The sequence below is a fragment of the Plectrocnemia conspersa genome, unplaced genomic scaffold, assembly GCF_051122295.1.
Source record: "Plectrocnemia conspersa isolate PC_06_02 unplaced genomic scaffold, ASM5112229v1 ptg000012l, whole genome shotgun sequence".
NCBI lineage: Eukaryota > Metazoa > Arthropoda > Insecta > Trichoptera > Polycentropodidae > Plectrocnemia > Plectrocnemia conspersa.
The window spans coordinates 16,629,860-16,645,388 of NW_028277176.1; the positions used below are offsets into that span (position 1 = coordinate 16,629,860).

General features: G+C 27.2%; 1 protein-coding gene across 5 annotated transcripts in view; it reads right to left on the reverse strand.

Annotated features, from left to right (window-relative positions):
- Positions 1-15,529, reverse strand: part of LOC148228414 (5-hydroxytryptamine receptor 1-like) — a 149,610-nt gene that overhangs the window by 108,111 nt on the left and 25,970 nt on the right. The gene's annotated exons all lie outside the window — the stretch shown is intronic.

The following is a 15,529-nucleotide window of genomic DNA, read 5'->3' on the forward strand; positions in this document are numbered from 1 at the left end:
ATACATTTTAAGCATTTTCTTTAGTAACATCAACGTGTCGTGTTAAACATGTAAATTAATTATTAATAAACAAATTTTACAACCAGCAGGTAAATTTCGTTTCAAACAAAACCTCTTAACTCAGACCCGAAATAATATTAATATACTCGTATAAATAAAATTTTATGTAATAAAAAATGCTTCATAAAATTTCTCGAGAAATCAGAAAATTTCTTGAGAAATGAAAATTTTTCTTTTGCCATTTTTTTTAAGGAATTCTCGAGAAGAAACACTTTTCGGAAGCATACCTTAAACTGAGGCAGTCAATGCTTAAGAAAGGCATAGGCTTGTGTCCAAAACTTTAATTTTTTCGTAAATTTGTTACGAAAAATATTGATAATCATCTCAATCTATATTGTTTTTTAAAGCTTATTCTAAAAAATAAGCTACTTAACTGCCAAAAATATTTTGTAGTGATACTATTTAATTAAAATAAAATCATCAAATGGACTGTTTTTCACTTCGTGTTCTATGATTATTGGCCTTTCAATTAAAGCTTTAATGATGTTAATTCAATTTAATTTGTACGTGACGATGTATATGTACAGGGCGTTACGTTATTATGAAACACGCTGACGACTGATGTTATTAAACTAGCAATTTCTGAAATAACGCTCATTACACATACATAACGCGAGAGGCTTCCGAAGTGCTTTGATTTGTGTTAGGCGCTGGAATGAAAGCGGAAATGTAAATAATTAAGTCGTATCTTCTGAGCCGTTTCTAGTGAACGGCAAGACTTCGGTAAGAACGCACGAATAAGTTTTCCACTGAAGCAATTCACCTCTTCCAAAATTGGTTCTTTACGTAATGAGACAGAGCTTTAAAGGATCATGGCTGAATTTACTGAGCACAATCTTGGAAGATATTCCATAGCCAATGCAAAAAGTAACGTTAATGAGCCTTATCATATTTTTAATGTGTTTTACTAATTGTTAATTTACCATAAGAAAAATAATAACGTGCGTTACATTATTTTAGACCAGCAAAAAGGCAGTGAATGAATTTTGTGTTTTAGAGATAAAATTAAATTGAAAAATAACTATTATATAAAATAATTTATATTGAATGAATAAGTAGAAGGCCATCAGCTATCACTTTTTACTAATAAACTTATTCCAAAGTCAGTGTGTTTTATTAAACGAGTACCCAAAGATGCTACGCAATATGGGTGCCAAAATTTAATAATTAATAAATAGTAATAATCTTCTGGAAAAAAATTAAAAGTTGATGTACAACTATAAATTATGTCCTGATTCAATATAAATAGCAAATTTTATAAATTTATGTGAAAGAGTAGTGACTCTTTACTAGAATTTAACATACAAGAAAAAGCTCTTAGACAAGTCAATCAAATTAACGTAGATATCCGGATAACTAAAACTTTTTTAAAGATCGATTTACTGCTGTGCGACAAAATTATACTAAAGCTGTATTTTTGCATGTGAATTTACGATACCGTTAAATCGTATTTTAATTCGATTTCGTCGAATAAAATTTTTATAGACCTTAACCGTTCTGCCGGTATTAAAACGGTTATTGTCTTTGACATTATCATAAGGCGAGTCTTCTCAATAATATATCCGAAAGACATAAGAGGAAATGATCGTTAAGTTTCGTGATGTATGATATACAAGAATAAATATTATAATTATAGTGCAAAACGAGAGTATGCGTAAATTTAATATGTATGTATGTGCTGACTGTGTAAGCAATTGGTAGTGTGTTCCAATTTAGATATTAATATGCGATATTCGATATTGCCTATTCGAATTTCCATAAAGGGCAATTAATTGAATTTACAACTTCTTGATGTATATAACGTATAAGAAATAGTATAAACTGTGCCTTATTTTCTTTATTTTTCTTCGCCAAACAACATTATTTTACTAGATAACGTGAGAAAATTGAAAGTAAATAAATAATAACACAGAAAAGTCCACCGACTTGATCATTGACAATGCAAACAAAACAAATTCAGCAAATGAACGTACGTGAAAAAAAATCGAGTACTGATTAATGAAAAACGTAAACGAATTTTCTTTTATTCATGTTTGTTTGCTTACTCTGATTGGCTCCGACACAAAGCGTGAATTGAATGTATTTATTCGATTCACAATAAAAAGCTGTCGGATTTAGCTGTGATCAATAAATCTGGATGAAAATAGGAATAATTTACATAATCTAATAATAGTATCCCCTGAACGACGACGACGACGTACGATTTCCTAGATGGGCCACACGATATCGATCGTTAAGAAATATTTTATTAAAACGTGAGAAGCCACAATACATTTTAATTTGCGATTGTTAAAGGAAAATTATGAATAATTCTTTGTAAAAATACAAGTTTACTCTCCCTTTCGTGTTATAAATATATTATATCTCATAATTTTGTCACATTATTTAGGCAAAGAAATAGTTTTAAAATAACAATAAAGTACATGAGATTAAATTTCTAGCTACTGTTTAACAGGCAAAGTGTTTGATAATAAAATTATTAATTTTAGCACGTTTTAGAGTGCTGAATACAAGTGATATTATATATAACCCATATATTAAATTTAACTTTGAATTAATTCTTAAAATTATCTTATAACTAAAACTGTATAAGTAAATTTAAATAATTGGTTTTTGATTTTATAGACGTCCTAAAACATTCTGACTAAATTAAGCTATGATATAATATTATTGTATATCACTCAACAATTATTTTAGTTTAGTTCTTAAAATATTTTTTTACATCAGTTGTATATAGAACTTATTAAAAATAAAGGCTTTAACAGCATTGTGAAAAGCTATGAATTTATTATAGAAATAAATAAATGGATTTTATTAACATATATATTACTATCTTTTGGTTTATAACCTAATTTATGATTTAATTTATTATAGAGTGTAATACTCATGTATGAAATATATTACATGTATGTTATATATTTAGATAATTATTGATCTAACATAAAAAATCTACATTTCTTATTAATGAATTGTGGATTATATGTGTATATAAATTAAAGCCACTCCAATTTTCGTTTCATTTTAAATTATATGTACATTTATTCAAATTAAGAATTACTTGCACATATTTTAAGATCTTTCTGCGTAATTTATAAGCTAAAATAAAATGGTTATACAAAAAAAATTAGTGAAATAACACTTATTCACTTTTTATATATACACATACATGTATAATTCTTTTATGCCTTTACTAACAAAATTATTATTTTTTATTAAAAATATATTTTATTATCAATAATAACATATAATTATCTGAATCTATAAAAAATGCATTTATATGTTTACAAATATTTAAATCACATTGAATTGCTACTTAAGCTTTTAAGTAACTTCTCTAAACTATTTTTATAATTAATTTGGGATGAAAAAATTAATGACAACGTGAACTTTTCAGAGAAATGAAATCATTATTTAAATTATTTTTAAGAAAAAAAATATATTAATAATTAATTTAATTACGCTACAACTAGGGAATATAATCTATAGCAAGGATTCCAATCATGCATGTAAATATTTTTTAAATTTACAATGTATAATACACTAAAATTTACAAAGCTTTGTTTGGAATAATATGCGTAAATTAAAACGTTAATTATTACCATTCATAAACTTTCATTTTCTATTAAAAAATTTTCGTTTACGAAATTATTTCTAATCTTTGACGAAGAAATATTTGCATTGTGCATTATTAAGGGTTTATTTAATACACGTGAGCATCCGATGATCACGCATATGACAAGTGCAGGTGTATTGAACATTCAAAATTCGTTGTTCTTGATAAAATATCATTACTAAATTTTTCGGTATTATGTTAAATAACCAAAAATTGTATCTTAAATCTTCTGAGCTCTCGAGATAGCCAAGCAAAACATATTATTTAGAGAGAAAACATTATCCCATGAAGTACCATAGAGAGTCAAGTTTCGACGATTATTATTTGTTATATAAATAAATATTATTGTGGATGTAGTAAAAATACATAATCATCAAATTGGGAATGATTTATTAAATATTTAATTTTTTTATTATTATCATTGATATGAAATAATAATGAATAAATGTAAATTATAACTAGTAACTACTTATATTAGAATGTTTCAATTTGAAATTCAAATAATGTATAGAATTACTTAAAAATAATAATTTCGGTAAAACATTTTTATAATGGCTTGGAGTCCTCGTGTATCTACAAATAAATACGTCTTTAAAGAATTATTAATAAAACACTTATATTACAACAATAACAATATACAATATACAGTTCTTGGAAGTGAAATTATTCATGAGCTCTCATATTCCATCCACCATTACGCAGTCATAGGGCATCGTCACCTAATCCTTCAACGCACCCTAACATAAACCTTTTGGTTTTACCATAGATATATACTTAATATATTTTTATTAAATAAAATAAATAACATTGATCCTATTTTAAGACCTTATTTAACATATAAGCTCACTATCCTTAAAATGTATAAGACAAAAGTCTACTACAATTATCCCAAAATAGCTTAATTTATTTTACTAAGCTTTCCCTAAAAAGATCACCTCGTTAGTAGCGTTTCGGACAATTAAAACGTCAAGTTGGCGTCAGACTATTTCAAAGTTCAAACTGAAAATGGCATGTAACAAGCTCCAAATTGTCTATGTGGCCCCAGTGGAGTGTTATGCAATCAAGTTTTCCAAAATTATTTAATATTTGAAGTGTTCAACTTTTGATTGGAAATTCGTATATGGCGTCAGGGCGCACCCATTAGTTTCTCACAGACGCACAATCGAGTCGGTTAAAAGCTTTTAGGACACCAAAAACTAGTGAGCAATAAGCGATAATGTTTCAATTAAATCGATTAATAAATTAATTTTGTATCCAATTACGCACAATAAAGATACATATGCTACGGAAAATATTTAATATCATAAAGGAATATTAATAAACAGGGTACTAAGAATAGCATAATACAATTATCGTTGTATTTATACTCCATTATAATTAATTGATATGAATAAATATATAGCAAATATTAATTGAGATATTTTCCGATACATATTATTGAAAATACGAACACGCAGATAATTTTTCACTTCGAGTGTTTGAACATTTACGCTTAGGTATACTATATATAATATATAGGTGTATATGGCCTTACTATACGTTTGGTCGATATGTGTTATTTTTAACCAGTTGAAAAGATATTTTCTTTGAGATTAGATTTATTATAGACCGGAAAACAATCAATCGTTTAACCAGTGGCATCTTTAGAAGGTGTACACAAAAACACATTAAAGTAAAGGTTTTATTTTATTGAAAATATATTTCTATATGTAGTTTCTATAAGTAAAATAAAAACAGATTTTATTTTTTTTCTTCATATTATGGATATACTGTCTATACTCATAATGTACAATAAAAACCATTGTATCGAAAACATTGCGTGAGATAAAATAATGTAGTGCTTAATATATATAGTAAGAAATGTATATTCAAAAATAAAATAATTTATGCAATCAGGAAGCCAATGTTAATTATGTGTAATGAACACGCACAAAACAATACGTGGCTAAGACAACTAAACCTTTTAATTGTCAACAACAATCATATCGAATTAATTAATTGTTAGTGGGCGATTCAAACTTCTATGGCGGGCAATACGTGTTTTGTCCTGTGTTAAAAAAATTGTTCTTACAAACCTTTCCCCTTCTAAAAAAGACGTTGGTGGGCAGTAAAGAAATTTTCTTTTAATAAATATACAAAAGTAGGCGGTAGGTATAAAAAGTTTGACGATTAAATGTGAAATAAGAAAATCTAGGAAAATCTATGATGATCGGTCGGAATTAAAATTATTTAATTATCACTTATTTTTTATTGACTTTTACTATTATATTAAAATATTATGCTGGCAAAATATAATTATACTACTAAAAATGTATGCAACGATTTTACATAATAATTATTTGTTAAGTTTAAGCTGCTATTATGTACGCTGTGAAGTCTTTACCTATTGTAGTAAGATAGATATAAATCACGGGGTTTATGAAAAAATATGTTCTTTGTTAAATTATTGGTATGTAAATGATATTGTAAAATAAATAGCTTACCATTATTTAAAGATCTACTAGCTTGTACGAGGTCTATAGCGATATTTATAATATATGAATGTACAAGCTTTCGCATCCGGGTTTTGTTTTTAGTTATAAAGTACATATACGATATTATTATCATCTGCCAGCAGATGTAGGTGTTGTAAACTGTGGGTGCTTCGCTCATAATATTGAGAGAATTTACTACGAGAGAGGAATTTATCTCCCAAGTCCAATTTAATTTGATATGACATTGTCATATCAAATTAAATTTTGTATATAAGAAACATATTAAATTCACTACTATATTGTTTTGAAATCATTCGTTACATTTTAAATAATTTAATACATTGCAGCTTATTTCCTATTTTTATAACTTACATTAATATCATATCTGTATCGCCACTCTACTAAATTGAGCACCGGAAGTACCCCCAAGAACAATCAAGGCGAGTTGCCGTGGTTTGTTATATTCGCAACATCGCAAGGTCAGTGTGAGCTAGAGATTCCAAACTCGAAGCCTGTTATCTGCGTTAATTATTGCAACACACGATAAGGGGAGGTTATCGGCGAACCGCCGAAATGACCCTCGCGACGGGCGTAACGCGGTATCTCGACGATAAAGCGTGGGATTCGAACAAATTGCTCCCTATACACCATATTATGTACTACAACCAGTGGCGGATCGTAGTAAAGAATATTAAATGTGAAGGTTCTGATTGAAAATGTGTGCGATATCGTAAGTTGCGTTTGTATTTTTTATTTACTAAAATTAGAGCTACTTGTTGTAGATGATTAATTAAAACTATTTTATATATATAATTTAAAGAATGAGCCAAAATAATTGTATATAAAAAGCAATGAGATCACGAAAGTTTATATGTTATAAGAATAATATTTTTTATAAGAAATAACCCTGAAACCACCACAGATAATCATCTTTAATAATTGCATTTCAGTGCTGTAATCCAGGGAAATTATATAAACAGATATGACATGGATAACTTTGCAGAGCTAAAACAACTATGACGAAATACAACATAACTACAATAGCTCTTCATTATGTCGCGATATTACACGTGCAAGATGAAGAGACGAGCAACAGCGTTTCAGTGATAATAATTAAAAAATAATAAACATAAAGCAATAGTGTTTTATTAAGAGTTTAAACAATCAGAACTCGGAACACCACTTAAAATCTTGCCTCTCTCAGATGATAAATATTATTATTTATACAGGAAAAATAAATTTAAAAATATACTACGCAATGATAAAATTACTTCATTGAAATACATAGTGTAATAATTAAACATTCTTTGTAAAATATAGCTGTGAATGCAATTTTTGTTAAATAATTATAATTTTATTATATTAAAAAAAAGTAATATAAAATTTGTCGGGATCACATATGAGCGTTGCACTTAGATTTATTATTAAAACTTGCTAATCATATGAAATATTAGATATACACAAATGTCAAATTTGGTTTAAAAAACTCGAAAGAAAAATTACGATTTCAAGTATAATTCTGGATATGGGTGACCAGCAAATATCTAACAATCCATCAACTGATCAAGAAACTAAACCAGTCCGATTCAACAGTGCTTAGATACATTAAGATTGGGAAGACTCAAAAACAATGTACATATATGTATACAAGTCGGCACGTATTCTTTTTATTTTATTTACGTATCATTTTTCGATCATTTCATAAGTGAAAATGATAAATGGATATTGTATGACAACCATTCGTCGTAATAGACTATGGTTATTCAAACGTTAAGTAGTAAAATATACCTTAAGGTCTGGGCTCACTGTAAAGAAGTTATTTTGTATGTGTGGTGGGATTTCAAAGAGATTGTACATTACGAAACTCTTGAACCTGGGGAAGCAATTATAATCAGCTGGATCGTTCTGTAGAAAAAAAATAAAAAAACCTGCATTTGTCAACAGAAGTTGAATAGTTCTACAATATGACAATGTGTGAACATGTGGGAAAATTGTCTCTCAGTAACATCAGAAAACTAGGCTGAAAGGTTTTATTTTATTTACCTAATTCTCCAGATCCTGCTTTTTCCGACCACTATTTATTTTTAACAATTCAACACTTCCTAGATGAAAAAAAATCAAAATGCAGATATAGTAAAAAGACTATCGGAATTGTTTTCATTAAAGCCTCTAACATTTTATGCTAATGGAATTAAAAAAAATATTTAGAGCTCGGAAAAATCATTTTAATAAAATTGTTTTAAGTTATTAAAATTAAAATATACATTTAAAAGTGATTTTTTACTTTATTAAATTTCTGAATTACCTAATATAATTAACTTTTAATTTTTAATATATATATAAACATATTTTAATCAGTACTTGGCATAGAATAATCACTTCGCTTTTAACTTAACATATATAAAAATTCGATCAAACTCGTACCAAGTAAAGTTACCCCGAGTATCAAAACAACCATTATAAACCCAAAAACGCCGGCAATTTCCACTTCACCGTAATCTCAAGATACAACTCTATTTTCTAGACGACTTAACGACTACGTGGTAAACTGCGACAAAAAGAAACACGTATATATACTTCTAATTGCAAAAATTTTCTGTAAATTTTAAAACAGTTATAAAAAAAATTTCTAAACTAGTCAAGATTTTCAAGTTTAATTATTTATGATGAACTTCTTTGGAGGTTACTTGCTCAGTAATGAACTTTTGGTTATTTACCAAAGCTTTTATAGTTATGTAAAGACGAAGTGACATCTCCTTATTTCAACACATTGTACGTTACGTTATAAATAGGTTAAAATCTATTGTTTTAAGTGCATTACATATGGTAATAATCTTGTAACTTTCGTACCAAACGGTCAGTCAGAGCACACAATATCGATATTAATAAAGATAAAATAAAGATAATAAAGTATATTATGGTGTGTCTATTAAATTCATTAATAAACTTAAAAGCATATTTTTTTATTAAAATACCGTAAAACCTTACGCAATAGACTTTGAACTTTGCAGCTTGATAGAGTCGTCGAATTTCATCGATAGTTTTCAAACCTCATTGAAATCTACACAAGCACAGGATTTATTAACGACACCCATCGAGATCCGCCAATATGTAACAAAATATACTAAGGTAGAGGTATCTTAAGAAAAATAGCTCGATCAAAAGGAGGATTCTGTACACTGCTATTTTTAAGTGAAAGAATCAATAGCCCTTGATATTTTCTTTATAATGATACAACTATATCTATAGATAAGCAAAAATGTTTATGCGGTTTTTGTTAGAGTTCGATGCAATGACTTGTCGTTCTTACGGTTCATTGAATCACTGTTCGTAGCATTGTTATTTATTTACTTATTTTTTTTCACAGTCTTATCACTTTGATTAAATGGAGTTTAAACTTGGATTAATAGCTGCAGATGCACGCCATCATATATGTCTAGATTTGGAAAAATATATGCTTTATTAATCAACTGATAAAAAATGGTTTATTATTTGTTTTAAATTAGTGATCAATCACTTAAATATACTCCACGTTTAAAAGAACCCTTAATTATTGCTAATAAATAACTTTGAAGCGCTGTTAGAAAAAAGTAAGGTGTCAAGGACTTTTTTAATTTACATAATTTTGGAAAATGCTGAAATATGGGCCCTGCATAAATTTATAGAAAAGTTCAAAGAATAACTATATACTATTTTCTTTTTTCACACCTTAGAAATACACTTGCTTGTAATCCTCTATTTTAATTATAAGCCCGCTATTATCTGTCATATGGTTTATTTTCACATACTTCAAAGTATCATCTCCAAAAGATTATGACTTGCTTATTGTCTACTACAAGTATCACGAAAAAAAATATCTATATTTTGCAAATTACCCGTGTTAATATGCGCTACTTCAGAAACTGGCAGTTAATAAGAAGAAAGTTTTATTTGCACACGAAGAAAAGTTTATGCATTAAGATCGGTAATCGTACCTCACCCTCCATATTCTTCCGACATTTCTCTAAGCTGTCATCATATTTTTTTGCATGATAATCACATAAGTCTAAAGAGGAGATTTAATCAGGATTGATAGATTTTCCGCCTTTAAAGACACAAAGCTTTATAAAAACGATATTCAAAAACTTGTATCTCATTGATTTTTTTGATTATCTGAGAATATGGTATAGTAATAATATATAATAATAATTATTAAAATATTATTTTACCAGAAGGGGCTGCTGGTTTGTAGTTCATTGAACGAACCACCACTGAATACCATCTATTTTCGTTCACAATCGAACATCGTTCCGGTGTCGAAAAAGGGCGCGACGACACGCTATTATGGGCGCGTCGTGTCCGTATCGTACGTGCTATAGTATCGTATCGCTGACGTGCAAATATGGTACATGATGTGATAATTCAACGGATCGAACGGTGTGTGACGACACGCCCGATATACCAAAGTATCGAATTGGGTGTTTACTGGTGAATATTGATTAATGATCAGATGAAGAACAAAGAAAAAAATTTATGATTTGATGTATCGAATAGATATATTTTATGCAGTCTTTACAATAAGTTATTTTACCAGTATTATTATATAAGGCAATACCTTTTTAAGAGTTAACTGAAAAATGCGAAAACAAATGTTAGTTTGTTGGTATTGTTTACTGTATAATATTTATTAAATATAAATTATTTTGCAGTAATATCGAATTTAATAAATCGATATCAACTATTATTTGTTATTATTAACACTTGAACCTATATTAACTATCTAAAGTGTGTTATAAAATATTTTATATAATATACATAAGACAAAATTTAATTGGAATAAAGTGAGAAAAACATAATAATTAATAACAATATTATACGCATATTTAATGATATAACAATAAATTTAAACTAATGTGTGTAAAATTTACATTAGGCTTACACAGCTATAATTATTTATGAATCAATCAATCCAATTTTTTTATGAAAATTCACACTGAAATATAATTTTATTCACGCGGCAAAGCGGTGAATATTTCCTATTCTTCTTTGAGGAAAATAACAAATAAATAAATTCTCTCTCAGAGCATATATTAAACCTACACGTAAAGTAAATTTACGTTCACTAAAATGCTATTCTCGAATAAACTGAATATTTGACGTAAATTCCTATTCTATAACCGACAAAGGTGAACCTTTTATATTTATTGCCGTATAGCGATTGCTATCGTTTAAATAAAAGTAAATCCTTTGTTTGAACAAATTTCTACGGAGCAATGCTAATACATTTCTCAGAATCTAGGAGCATTTTCCTACGCTATAGATTATTTTCACTTCATAAATATTACCGTAGAAGAAAACTCGTGTCATTACACCCTTTTGTTTTGAACAACAGAAGCGATATTTGCGCTTTATTGCAAATTGTTTACACGAATGATTGCACAATTTACGTGATATAATGTAAATACGTTTGGGAGGTCCATATTTTAAGAAATCAAATATTTTTTTGTTACGGTAATTTAAAGTATCAAATCAATTAAAAATGCGGGTGGCACATTGGACATAATCAAATTTATAGCACAAATAAAATTACAAGATTTATTTTTTAAAGACATGTTGATTTCAAGCTTTCAGTTTTTTTTTACAAAATATTTCATAAGACGAAATTTATATTTCAATATTTGTATTAATGCTGGGATTTGCTATCTAGATTTTATTTATTTGATATATAAAAAAATATATACAATTTAAAAGTAAAGTACGAAGAGAAAAAATATATTAATATCTACTTCAAATGAACCATAAAAGCTTATGAAAAAAATCTTTTTTAATTGATTGCGGAAAGATGTAAAATTTAATCATAAAAAGCAATAGTAATTTACATATATTTTTCTTTATTTTTATACAATACGGAAACTTATAAGATCTGATTTAATATTTTCCATACCATTTCTAAAAAAAATATTATATTATCTAACTCCAGTTATCACTTCCTTGCCCAGAAAAAATTAAATTATAAAATATACATATAACATTCTATATTTGTGTCAAACATACCAAGCTTATAATTGAATAATGTAATTATCTTCTTTAAACTGTATAAATTATACATTTGATATTGTTACGTTGTAACACAGAAATAAATAAATGTAAATTACTAAATTATTCTTATTCAATTTTATATAGCTTATATTTTATTTACAACTAAAACTCAATATGTGTTATAAAAATATACATATGTATGTATATATTGTAATTTTCAATTAAATATAATTGTATTAATTAATCAGTTAATATATTTATAAGAGCAAATAATAATAGTTATTCATACTCGAGAAGTCATACTTGTTTTTCAAAAACCTAACACAATAAAAATGAGTCACGTACGATTTTTTTCTGTATATTTGAATGAAATGTAGCAACTTGGTTTGAAAGTGCTGGAAGGACTTTAAAAATACAGTAAATTAAATTATTTTCCTTTCTGCTTGAATTAGCTTGACAGTTACAATTCACGGAACCCTGTGTGAATGACTTGAAAAAGCTCCAGCGTTTCAATAAAAATAAAATTATTTAATATTCGCAACAAAATAATTAATATTATTATATGCAAAAATTTATACTTTTATATGTATTAAAATATATTACATATAGAATTTGAGCACATTTAAAAAATATTTACTATTGATATTGAAAAAATATAAATACTAATAAAAATAGAATCAAACATTTCACGAAAATGGTGTCGTAAATTTACTACAGGTTCGTGATTAGGATTGGAGTTGAAAAGGCATTTGTTGTCACATTCAATAAAAAAGTCGTATTAATGGGAGCCATCAGTTAATGAAACAGTTACCTAAAGATTAATAGCACATGATGACAATAGTCAACCCCTAAATAGAGTGCTTTGTATTTTTATTATCCGGATATCCCCTGTAGAATTACAATTTGTTTTAAATCCATTCCATTATTGGAGAAAAACAGTTTACGATTGCGCTTTTAGCTGAACGTCTTACGTATCTCATACTCCAGGTTTTAGTTCGTTTCTCGTCGCGTTAGTGCTTACCGATGCGCAATTTAAGTAAACATTTACGTCACGTAGTTGCCTACGTGTGAATTAGCCATTTCGGGTCCGGTGTACAATCACACAAAACCTCGCATAAATTGATCATTGGCGTATCAAATTGGTTTTGGTCGGATACGGTGAGTACATGATGATGGAAAACTATTTTCCCACCGCCGCCGGAGACCTTATTGAATCCAATCGACAAAAGCGTCTCCATCAAATCGGAAAAGCGGATTTCGACAGACAGGTATCGGGGCAAATCGGGCGGTCCGATTTAGAATTGCGCGCCCCAGTCAGTCAGATTTTATTTGATTCGTGTGGGGGAAAGCACTCGGTGCTTATTTGCCTAGAAAAGCTCTCGGCAAACATGGAAAAGCTCTGACGCCTCGACAACTGTAACCAAAACTCAGTGATAAGACTATATTCGTATAAAAATAAATAAAAACAAGTTTTGTTTAGACTTAATATTAAACTGCTTAAAAATATTATTTTAATTTTTTATCGGATTAAAATTCAAGGGAAAGTAAATAAAATTACATATTTTTTTGAGTCATGTTTTGGGTTATATTACGCAATGTTGTAACTTTTAAAACAAATAAAAATCCATTCGATGGTTCTACTTTAATATATTGTAATATAATTTATAACTCGATGTAGTTTGTGAATCTTTCTTACTGTAGTTAAGTAACAGTGTTAGATTTTTTGTAAATATTGTATTAAATATTTTTGTATTATTTGTAATACTTCTTGTAAATAACCACACTCGGAATTAACGAACTATGGATTTTGGTAAAATATCAGTATCACTATATGAAAAGAGATTCAATAAAACTATTTGGTATAAGTAAATACATTTGACAAATTAAAAGTGAGTTATCAAATTTAATGAAGGGTTAAGAATAATTTTTATTAAATAAAATTCTTCTAGATGATTATTTTAATAAAAAATAGCACATTTAATTTATGTGCTTAATATTTTAAATAAATATGTATAAAATGTATTAAGCTGCTATTAAAGTGATTATGTATTTTTACTTAATTTTAAATTAAGCAAATATTAAAATTATTAGATATTTATTTTCAAATAATATTATATTTAAAGAAATATTCCACCTAGATTTATCAATGAAAGATAAATAAAAACTCATTAAAATAAAATAAAAACGATCATACCGGATTTTTCTGTATAATATTTGGTTTTTGAATATCTCATGTTGTCCCTAAATAAAAGCCCATGGGCTTCTTAACGAAGACAGGTTTATCTTAAGCTAATAATTATTTGATTAATCAAGAGTAATTTTTATTTTAAATATTGCAGCAATAGTAATGCAAATATAAATTGAAAAGCACAATGGTTCATATGGAATTTGAACCCCTGTCTTTCGGATATTAGTCATTGACTATACCACTAGTCTTTTGTGCTAGTTTAACTTGATTAAATACAAAAATTCGAATATGTATATAAATACAGAACATTATTTTAAAGACGCCGCAGAGAATCTGTTTTTTTATTAATTGCCAAATAATTATGCGTATATTAAGATCGCCTCTAAAACAAGTAGATCAGAAATTATCAATATTTGTATTAAGTTTTTCCTGAAAATATATATTCCCTACCAATTTAAATATACAAGTAATGTTATTTAAACCTTGTAAAGTATATTTTTAAAATATAAAGAATACGTGTATATTTTAATTATAATGGTGTATATATTTTATTATAACACAATTTAAAATATTTTTTTATAACAATAACATAACTTCCGCTTATTTTAAAAGGTGTGCCGTATACATTTTGCCCTCTCGTAAATGTGCTATTTTATGGAAAAAGTTGGGAAACACTAGTCAAAGCAGTATATATAGCCTTAAGTGTAGTAATAACGTCTTTACGATAGAACCTTTTGAATATTTCTATAATTGGAATTACTTTTAAATTAGAAAAGTTATGCATTCATTCATTTTAAAAGCAAGAAATTTTATATTATCATTTTTTTCTATATTGTATGTATTAATTGAGAGATTAAAAGATAAATTTGATATTAAAATGAATAATAAGTGCTGGTTAACCCATATAAATTATTTGTAGGTTTTCACTGTGTTAAAAGCCTTTTAGAGCTCGTTTAATTATTCATATCAAAGTTATGCTTAAAATAATTTATATAATTTACTGTGAAGCACCTTTTAATTTAAAAAATATAATAATTAGTAATATTTTATATAATATTTTATATATTCAATTACTGCTCAAAATATTGAATTTACTAAAATGCATCTAATTGCATAATATAATACACTATAAATAAATATGATTTTTTAATCAAATTCACATAAATTTAACATTAA